Source organism: Trachypithecus francoisi, unplaced genomic scaffold (assembly GCF_009764315.1).
Source record: "Trachypithecus francoisi isolate TF-2019V2 unplaced genomic scaffold, Tfra_2.0 Lachesis_group5, whole genome shotgun sequence".
Lineage (NCBI taxonomy): Eukaryota > Metazoa > Chordata > Mammalia > Primates > Cercopithecidae > Trachypithecus > Trachypithecus francoisi.
The window spans coordinates 146,866,986-146,877,992 of NW_022681470.1; positions in this window are offsets into that span (position 1 = coordinate 146,866,986).

Here is an 11,007-nt window from a genome sequence, read left to right on the forward strand (position 1 = left end):
CATGCACCTGTAGTCTCAGCTACTGGGGAGGCTGAGGCAGGAGGATTGCGTAAGCCCACATTCCAGTCTGAGCGACAGAGCAAGACCCCACCTCAAAAAAAAAACCAATATACATATTACATATACAATACATACATAAAGTATATATTATACGGCCGGGCGCGGTGGCTCAAGCCTGTAATCCCGGCACTTTGGGAGGCCGAGACGGGTGGATCACGAGGTCAGGAGATCGAGACCATCCTGGCTAACCTGGTGAAACCCCGTCTCTACTAAAAAATACAAAAAACTAGCCGGGCGCGGTGGCGGGCGCCTGTAGTCCCAGCTACTCGGGAGGCTGAGGCAGGAGAATGGCGTAAACCCGGGAGGCGGAGCTTGCAGCGAGCTGAGATCCGGCCACTACACTCCAGCCTGGGCGACAGAGCGAAACTCCGTCTCAAAAAAAAAAAAAAGTATATATTATGTAAAGTATATGTTATACATATATAAAGTATATATAATTTATAAAGTATGTTATACATATATAAAGTATATATTATATATAAGTATATGTTATACATATATAAAGTGTATATAATATATAAAGTATATGTTATACATATATAATGTATATATAATATATAAAGTATATGTTATACATATATAAAGCATATATATTACATATAAAGTATATGTTATACATATATAAAGTATATGTTATACGTATATAAAGTATACATATAAAGTATATATATGTAGTGAGAGCCCAAGATTCTTTCTGCTTGACCCAGGACCTGGTACTGGCATTAGCGGTTCGTTCTGTCTCCCTCAGACAGCCACTGGCTGGCTCCTTACTCCCTCAGCTCCCTACTTAGAAATCACCACATTAGGCCGGGCGCAGTGGTGCACGCCTGTAATCCCATCACTTTGGGAGGCAGAGTTGGGTGGATCACCTGAGGTCAGGAGTTCGAGACCAGCCTGGCCAACATGGTGAAACCGTAGCTCTACTAAAATACAAAAATTAGCCGGGTATGGTGGTAGGCACCTGTAGTCCCAGCTAATCAGGAGGCTGAGGCAGAAGAATCACTTGAATCTGGGAGGCAGAGGCTGCAGTGAGTCAAGATTGTGCCACTGCACTCCAGCCAGGGTGACACAGCGAGACTCTGTCTCAGAAAAAAAAAAAAAAAAAAAATCACCACATCAGGCCAGGTGTGGTGGCTCAGGCCTGTAATCCCAGCACTTTTAGAGGCCGAGGAGGGAGGATCACTTGAGGTCAGGAGTTCCAGACCAGCCTGGCCAACATACTGAAACCCTATCTCTACTAAAAATACAAAAATGAGCTGGGCATGGTGACACACACTTGTAATCCCAGCTACTTGAACCCGGGAGGTGGAGGTTGCAGTGAGCCGACATGACGCCATTGCACTCCAGCCTGGGCGACACAGTACTCTGCCCCAAAAGAAAAAAAAGAGTTCGTGACCAACGTGGCCAACATGGCAAAACCCTGTCTCTATTAAAAATACAAAAATCGGCCGGGCGCGGTGGCTCAAGCCTGTAATCCCAGCACTTTGGGAGGCCGAGACGGAGGGATCATGAGGTCAGGAGATCGAGACCATCCTGGCTAACACGGTGAAACCCCTGTCTCTACTAAAAAATACAAAAAACTAGCTGGGCGAGGTGGCGGGCGCCTGTAGTCCCAGCTACTCGGGAGGCTGAGGCAGGAGAATGGCATGAACCCGGGAGGCGGAGCTTGCAGTGAGCCGAGATCACGCCACTGTACTCCAGCCTGGGCCACAGAGCGAGACTCTGTCTCAAAAAAAAAAAAATCAGCTGGGTGTGATGGCAGACGCCTGTAATCCCAGCTACTTGGAAGCTGACACAGGAGAATCGCTTGAACCCAGGAGGTAGAGGTTGCAGTGAGCCAGGATGGTGCCGTTGCACTCCAGCCTGGGTGACAAGAGTGAAACTCTGTTTCAAAAAAAAGGAAGGAAGGGAGGAAGGAAGGAAGGAAGGAATCATCATCTCATCGAAGAGACCACCCAACCCTCCCTTCCCTTTCCTATATCTCCCTTTTTTTTTTTTTTAACGACAGGGTGAGGGGGAGGGGAGTCTCAGTAGGTTGCCCCGGCTGGTCTTGAACTCCTGACCCCAAGTGATCCTCCCACCTCCACCTCCCAAAGTACTAGGGATTATAGGCATGAGCCACTGTGCCGCCACCAGGCCTGTATCTCCCTTTCTTATTTTATTTTTTTCCAAATGTGGTTTGGATTGCAGCTAATCTTGTAATCTCAGTGGCTCCTGTGGTGGGGAGCCTCCCACGTTAGCTCTAAACCCTGGGTGTTCTAAATGCAGAGAATGCTGTCAGGATTCTCCTGCAGAGACGCCTCCCGTCCTCTGACCTCCCCACGTGACACAAACACCCGATAGGTCTGCTGACTTCAGATCCACACCCAGCCAGAGAAACTTCGCTGTTTTCTGTTCTGGGCTGTCTCACTGCGGGGAACTGAGGGTTTTAGTGCTGGGACAAGTGGCCCCCAAAGGTCAGGTGATGTGCACACATAACTTGGATTTTGCAGCTGGTCCATGGAGGACAAAGGGAGGTGCTGACATGAAAGAGCTGCAGGAAAGGTTCCCATCCATGAACCCTCCACTGTCCCATAATTATTATTATTTTTAAATGTTTATTATTTATTATTTTTTTTGTGACAGAGTCTTGCTCTGTCGCCCAGGCTGGAGTGCAGTGGCGCGATCTCGGTTCACTGAGAACTCCACCTCCTGGGTTCAAGCGAGTCTCCTGCCTCAGCCTCCCAAGTAGCTGGGACTACAGGCGCCCACCATCATGCTCGGCTAACTTTTTGTATTTTTAATAGAGATGGAGTTTCACCATATTGGCTAAGTTGGTCTCAAACTCCTGATCTTGTGATCTGTCTGCCTTGGCCTCCTGAAGTGCTGAGATTACAGGTTTGAGCTACTGTGCCTGGCTATTATTATTATTATTGAGACAGAGTCTTTTTTTTTTTTTTTTTGAGGCGGAGTCTCGCTCTGTCGCCGGGACTGGAGTGCAGTGGCGGGATCTCAGCTCACTGCAAGCTCCGCCTCCCGGGTTTACGCCATTCTCCTGCCTCAGCCTCCCTAGTAGCTGGGACTACAGGCGCTAACCACCTCGCCGGGCTAGTTTTTTGTATTTTTAGTAGAGACGGGGTTTCACCGTGTTAGCCAGGATGGTCTCGATCTCCTGACCTCGTGATCCGCCTGTCTCGGCCTCCCAAAGTGCTGGGATCACAGGCTTGAGCCACCGCGCCCGGCTGAGACAGAGTCTTGCTCTGTTGCCCAGGCTGGAGTGCAGAGGTGCGATCTAGGCCCACTGCATGCTCCGCCTCCCGGGTTCATGCCATTCTCCTGCCTCAGCCTCCCAAGTAGCTGGGACTACAGGCGCCTGTCACTATGCCCGGCTAATTTTTTGTATTTTTAATAGAGATGGAGTTTCACCATATTGGCCAAGTTGGTCTCAAACTCCTGATCTTGTGATCTGCCTGCCTTGGCCTCCCAAAGTGCTGGGATTACAGGTGTGAGCCACTGTGCCTGGCTATTATTATTATTATTATTATTATTATTATTATTACTGAGACAGCGTCTTGCTTTGTCGCCCAGGCTGGAGTGCAGTGGCGTGATCTCGGCTCACTGCAAGCTCCGCCTCCCCGGTTCATGCCATTCTCCTGCCTCAGCCTCCCAAGTAGCTGGGACTACAGGAGCCCTCCACCTCGCCCGGCTAATTTTTTGTATTTTTAGTAGAGACAGAGTTTCACCATGTTAGCCAGGATGGTCTCAATCTCCTGACCTCATGATCTGCCCGCCTCGGCCTCCCAAAGGGCTGGGATTACAGGCATGAGCCACCACACCCGGCCTATTATTTTGTGTGTGTGTGTGACAGAGTCTTGCTCTGTCGCCCAGGCTGGAGTGCAACGGCACGATCTCAGCTCACTGCAACCTCCACCTCCTGGGTTCAAGTGATTCTTCTGTCTCAGCCTCCTGAGTAACTGGGATTACAGGCACCCACCACCACCTCCAGCTAATTTTGTATTTTTAGTAGAGACGGGATTTCTCCATGTTGGACAGGCTGATCTTTTTTTTTTTTTCTTTTTTTTTTTTTTGAGACGAAGTCTTGCTCTGTCGCCCAGGCTGGAGTGCAGTGGCTGGATCTCAGCTCACTGCAAGCTCTGCCTCCCGGGTTTACACCATTCTCTTGCCTCAGCCTCCCAAGTAGCTGGGACTACAGGCGCCCGCCACCTCGCCCGGCTAGTTTTTTGTATTTTTTAGTAGAGACGGGGTTTCACTGTGTTAGCCAGGATGGTCTCGATCTCCTGACCTCGTGATCCCTCCGTCTCGGCCTCCCAAAGTGCTGGGATTACAGGCTTGAGCCACCACGTCCAGCCCGGCCAGGCTGATCTTGAACTGCTGACCTCAGGTGATCCACTCGCCTCGGCCTCCCAAAGTGCTGGGATGACAGGTGTGAGCCACCGCGCCCGGCCCCATAATTAAAGTGTGTTTTATTTATGGTCCAGCCTCCTAATATGGTCTTTGCTTTTTCCCCTTCCTCTGATTGTGGACTTTCAGCTGGGCACGTTGCTTTATCCAAAACTCTGTTGTCTCACAGGATATCCACTAAGCAGTGGCTATTTAAGTTACAATTAATTAAAATGAAATACAATTTAAAATTCCATTCCTCAGGCACACTGCCCGCACATCAGGCGCTCAGTCGTCACTGGGATCTGGGCGTCACCATACTGGACAACAAAGATCTAGAACATTCTGTCATCACGGAAAGTCCCAGTGGACAGCACTGACTGGAGGCTCCTAGGAAACAGAAATTCCTCCAGGGTCCGTGTAGAAATCGGAAGCATTTTCAGTAGTCGTTCCATTTCTACTTTTTTTTTTTTTTTGAGATGGAGTCTCACTCTGTCACCCAGGCTGGAGTGCAGTGGCGCAGCCTCAGCTCACTGCAACCTCCGCTTCCCGGGTTCAAGTGATTCTCCTGCCTCAGCCTCCTGAGTGGCTGGTATTACAGGTGCCCACCACCACACTTGGCTAATTTTTGTATTTTTAGTAGAGATGGGGTTTCATCATGTTGACCAGGCTGGTCTTGAACTCCTGACTTTAGGTGATCTGCTCACCTCTTTCTCCCAAAGTGTTGGGATTATAGGCGTGAGCCACCATGCCCGCCTTTATTTTTTCTTTTTTTTTGAGACAGGATCTCACTCTTGCTCAGGCTAGAGTGCAGGGGCACAATCTTGGCTCCCTGCAGTCTCAACCTCCTGGGCTCAAGGAGTCCTCCCATCTCAGCCTCCCAAATAGCTGGGACCACAGGTGCCTGCCACCCACTGTACCCAGCTAATTTTTGTATTTTGTAGAGACAGGGTCTTGCTGTGTTGCCCAGGCTGGTTTTGAACTCCTGGGCCCCAGCAGTTCTCCCGTCTCAGCCTCCTAAAGTGCTGGGGTTACAGGGGTGAGCCACGGAGACTGGTCCGTTCTGTTTCTCCGTTTTTGTTTTCTTTTTCCGAGGTGGAGTTTTGCTCTATTGCCCAGGCTGGGGTGCAGTGGCGTGATCTCGGCTCACTGCAACCTCCGCCTCCCAGGTTCAAGCAATTCTGCCTCAGCCTCCTGAGGTAACTGGGACTACAGGTGCGTGCCACCAGTCCTGGGTAATTTTTTTTTTTTTTTTTTTTTGTGAGACGGAGTCTCGCTCTGTTGCCCAGCCTGGAGTGCAGTGGCTGGATCTCAGCTCACTGCAAGCTCCGCCTCCTGGGTTTACGCCATTCTCCTGCCTCAGCCTCCCGAGTAGCTGGGACTACAGGCGTCCGCCACCTCGCCCGGCTAGTTTTTTGTATTGTTTAGTAGAGACGGGGTTTCACTGTGTTAGCCAGGATGGTCTCGATCTCCTGACCTCGTGATCCGCCCGTCTCGGCCTCCCAAAGTGCTGGGATTACAGGCTTGAGCCACCGCACCTGGCCAATTTTTTTTGTATTTTTAGTAGAGATAGGGTGTCACCATCTTGGCCAGGCTGGTCTTGAACTCCTGACCTTGTGATCCACCCACCTCAGCCTCCCAAGTGTTGGGAGTACAGGCGTGAGCCACTGGGCATGGCCCGTTTCTCCCTGTTTTTTTTTTTTGAGACGGAGTCTTGCTCTGTCGCCGGGGCTGGAGTGCAGTGGCCGGATCTCAGCTCACTGCAAGCTCCGCCTCCCGGGTTCACGCCATTCTCCTGCCTCAGCCTCCGAGTAGCTGGGACTACAGGCGTCCGCCACCTCGCCGGCTAGTTTTTTGTATTGTTTAGTAGAGACGGGGTTTCACTGTGTTAGCCAGGATGGTCTCGATCTCCTGACCTCGTGATCCGCCCGTCTCGGCCTCCCAAAGTGCTGGGATTACAGGCTTGAGCCACCGCACCTGGCCAATTTTTTTTGTATTTTTAGTAGAGATAGGGTGTCACCATCTTGGCCAGGCTGGTCTTGAACTCCTGACCTTGTGATCCACCCACCTCAGCCTCCCAAAGTGTTGGGAGTACAGGCGTGAGCCACTGGGCATGGCCCGTTTCTCCCTGTTTTTTTTTTTTTGAGACGGAGTCTTGCTCTGTCGCCGGGGCTGGAGTGCAGTGGCCGGATCTCAGCTCACTGCAAGCTCCGCCTCCCGGGTTCACGCCATTCTCCTGCCTCAGCCTCCCGAGTAGCTGGGACTACAGACGCCCGCCACCTCGCCCGGCTAGTTTTTTGTATTTTTTTTTAGTAGAGACGGGGTTTCACAGTGTTCGCCAGGATGGTCTCGATCTCCTGACCTCGTGATCCGCCCGCCTCGGCCTCCCAAAGTGCTGGGATTACAGGCTTGAGCCACCGCGCCTGGCCTTCTCCCTGTTTTAAAACCCCCGTGGGTGGGATTGAAGGGAATTCCTTGGAGTGCGGCCACCCTGGGTTCTTCCCTGTGGCTGTGCCCTGGCCACTCCCGCCTGGCCAGCAAGGAGCAACTTCCCCTGACCCCTCAGGGAGGACACGGAGGACACAGCAGACAGGAAGGGAGGAAGCCAAGATTTCCTCCTTGTTCTTGGCTTTCGAATTGTTTGGTTGACTTGGAAACTCAAGGTCTAGAAGGTTTGAGACAAAAGGCATTTACATTCCAAATACTTTGGACTTTTTGTTTTACACGAGCAAACTACCTCGCTGGGTGCTGTGGCTCACATCTGTAATGCCAGCACTTTGGGAGGCTGAGGCTTGAGCCTGCGACTTCAAGACCAGCCTGGGTAAGAAAATGAGACCCCCATTTCTATGAATAATAAAAATTTAGCCAGGCACGGTGGCACACACCTGTCGTCCAGTTGCTCGGGAGGCTGCGGTGGGAGGATAACTTGAGCCCAGGAAGTGGAGCCTGCTCTGAACCGTGACTGCACCACTGCACTCCAGCCTGGGCAACAGAGCAAGACCCTGTGCCAAAAAAAGAGAATTGCAGCCGGGGGCAGTGGGTCACACCTGTAATCCCAGCACTTTGGGAGGCCGAGGCAGGTGGATCACCTGAGGTCAGGAGTCTGAGACCAGCCTGGCCAACATGGCGAAACCTCATCTCTACTAAAAACACAAAAATTAGCCAGGCATGATGGTGCATGCCTGTAATGCCAACTACTCGGGAGGCTGAGGCCGGAGAATCTCTTGAACCCGGGAGGCGGAGTTGCAGTGAGCCAAGATCGCGTCACTGCATTCCAGCCTGGGAAGGAAAATAAAAAGAGAATTGCTTGAGTAGATCCTGAATTCCAGCAGAACAGCTGACACCAGCTAGTTTGAAGGCCCCCACAGAGGAGCAGGATGAGCATGAGAACCTAGCTTCCCCCTCCCCTGTCCCAGGACTTCACCCTGCACTCTTCAACCCATAAACAGGCGCCACACTGCAAAACTTTTTTTGTTAGTTTGTTTGTTTGGGACAGAGTTTCATTCTGTTGCCCAGGCTGGAGTGTAGCGGCACAGTCTCAGTTCGCTGCAACCTCCGCCTCCCGGGTTGAAGCGATTTTCCTGCCTCAGCCTCCCGAGTAGCTGGGATTACAGGCACCTGCCACCATGCCCGACTAATTTTTGTATTTTTAGTAAGTAGGAGGGGTGGGGAGGGTCTCACCGTGTTGGCCAGGCTGGTCTCGAACTCCTGACCTCAGGTGATCTGCCTGCCTCAGCCTCCCAAAGTGCTAGGATTGTAGGCATGAGCCACCGTCCTCGGCCTTTTTTTCTTTTTGAGACAGAGTCTCCCTCTGTCACCTAGGCTGGAGTGCAGTGGCGTGATCTTGGCTCAGTGCAACCTTCGTCTCCCAGATTCAAGTGATTCTCCTGCTTCAGCCTCCCAAGTAGCTGGGGTTACAGGTGCCGGCCACCATATCCGGCTAATTTTTGTGTTTTTAGTAGAGATGGGGTTTTCCCATGTTGGCCAGGCTGGTCTCGAACTCCTGACCTCAGGTGATCCACCCGCCTTGGCCTCCCAAAGTGCTGGGATTACAGCCGTAGGGCACCACGCCCAGCCTGTTACTGTTTTTTTAGAGACAGAGTCTTGCTCTGTTGCTCCGGCTGGAGTGCAGTGGTGCAATCACAGCTCACTGCAGCCGTGACCTCCTCGGTTCAAGCAATCCTGCTGTCTCAGCCTCTTGAGTAGCTGGGACTACAGGCATCCACCACCATGCCTGGCTAATTTTTAAATTTTTTGTAGAGATGAGGTCTGGCTATGTTCCCCAAAGTGGTCTCATACACTTGGGTTCAAGCAATCCACCTGCCAGGGCCTCCCAAAATGTTGGCATTACAGGAATGAGCCTGGCCTGCTTAAGCAATTCTTAAACAGAAGTCTTTTGCTTCTAACGTCAGAGATTGTATCTATGTGGTGCAAATGGTCAGTGTCTAGTGCAATGTGCTTTTCTGTTACAAGGAAGCAGGTCAGAGTGCAGCCAGATTAATGCTTCATTTTAATTTAAAATTTTTTTTTTATTTTTTTGACATGGAGTTTCACTCTTGTTGCCCAGGCTGGAGTGCAGTGGCGTGATCTGAGCTGACACTGCATGCTCTGCCTCCTGGGTTCACGCCTTTCTCCTGCTTCAGCCTCTGAGTAGCTGGGACTACAGGCGCCCACCACCATGCTTGGCTAAGTTTTTTTTTTTTTTTTTTTTGAGACGGAGTCTTGCTTTGTCGCCTGGGCTGGAGTGCAGTGGCCGGATCTCAGCTCACTGCAAGCTCCGCCTCCCGGGTTCACGCCATTCTCCTGCCTCAGCCTCGGGAGTAGCTGGGACTACAGGCGCCCGCCACCTCGCCTGGCTAGTTTTTTTTTTTTTTGTATTTTTTAGTAGAGACGTGGTGTCACCATGTTAGCCAGGACGGTCTCGATCTCCTGACCTCGTGATCCGCCCATCTCGGCCTCCCAGAGTGCTGGGATTACAGGCGTGAGCCACCGCGCCCAGCCTTGGCTAAGTTTTTTATTTTTAGTAGAGATGGGGTTTCACCGTGTTAGCCAGGATGGTCGTGATCTCCTGACCGCGTGATCCACCCGCCTCGGGTGGATCCCAAAGTGCTGGGATTATAGGCGTGAGCTACTGCACCTGGCCAATTTTATTTTATTTATTTTATTTATTTATTTATTTTTTTTTTTTTTTGAGACGGAGTCTCGCTCTGTTACCCGGGCTGGAGTGCAGTGGCTGGATCTCAGCTCACTGCAAGCTCCGCCTCCTGGGTTCACGCCATTCTCCTGCCTCAGCCTCCCGTGTAGCTGGGACTACAGGCGGCCGCCACCTCGCCCGGCTAGTTTTTTGTATGGCCGGATCTCAGCTCACTGCAAGCTCCGCCTCCCGGGTTCCCGCCATTCTCCTGCCTCAGCCTCCCGAGTAGCTGGGACTACAGGCGCCCGCCAACGCGCCCGGCTAGTTTTTTGTATTTTTTTAGTAGAGACGGGGTTTCACCGTATTAGCCAGGATGGTCTCGATCTCCTGACCTCGTGATCCGCCCGTCTCGGCCTCCCAAAGTGCTGGGATTACAGGCTTGAGCCACCGCGCCCAGCCTTTTTTAAATTTTTTTGAGCTGGAGCTTTGCTCTTGTTGCCCAGGCTGGAGTGCAATGGCGCAGTCTTGACTCACTGCAACCTCCACCTCCTGGGTTCAAGTGATTCTACTGCCTCAGCCTTCCGAGTAGCTAGGTAGCTAGGACTGTAGGCGTGCACCACCATGCTCAGCTTATTGATTGATTGATTGATTGATTGATTGATTGAGGTGGAGTCTCGCTCTCTCACCCAGGCAGGAGTGCAGTGGTCGGATCTCGGCTCACTGCAAGCTCCGCCTCCTGGGTTCGCGCCATTCTCCTGCCTCAGCCTCCGAGTAGCTGGGACTACAGGCGCCCGCCAACGCGCCCGGCTAGTTTTTTGTATTTTTTTAGTAGAGACGGGGTTTCACCGTATTAGCCAGGATGGTCTCGATCTCCTGACCTCGTGATCCGCCCGTCTCGGCCTCCCAAAGTGCTGGGATTACAGGCTTGAGCCACCGCGCCCAGCCTTTTTTAAATTTTTTTGAGCTGGAGCTTTGCTCTTGTTGCCCAGGCTGGAGTGCAATGGCGCAGTCTTGACTCACTGCAACCTCCACCTCCTGGGTTCAAGTGATTCTACTGCCTCAGCCTTCCGAGTAGCTAGGTAGCTAGGACTGTAGGCGTGCACCACCATGCTCAGCTTATTGATTGATTGATTGATTGATTGATTGATTGAGGTGGAGTCTCGCTCTCTCACCCAGGCAGGAGTGCAGTGGTCGGATCTCGGCTCACTGCAAGCTCCGCCTCCTGGGTTCGCGCCATTCTCCTGCCTCAGCCTCCCGAGTAGCTGGGACTACAGGCGCCCGCCACCATGCCCGGCTAGTTTTTTTTTTTTTGAGACGCAGTCTCGCTCTGTCGCCCGGGCTGGAGTGCAGTGGCCGGATCTCAGCTCATTGCAAGCTCCGCCTCCCGGGTTTACGCCATTCTCCTGCCTCAGCCTCCCGAGTAGCTGGGACTA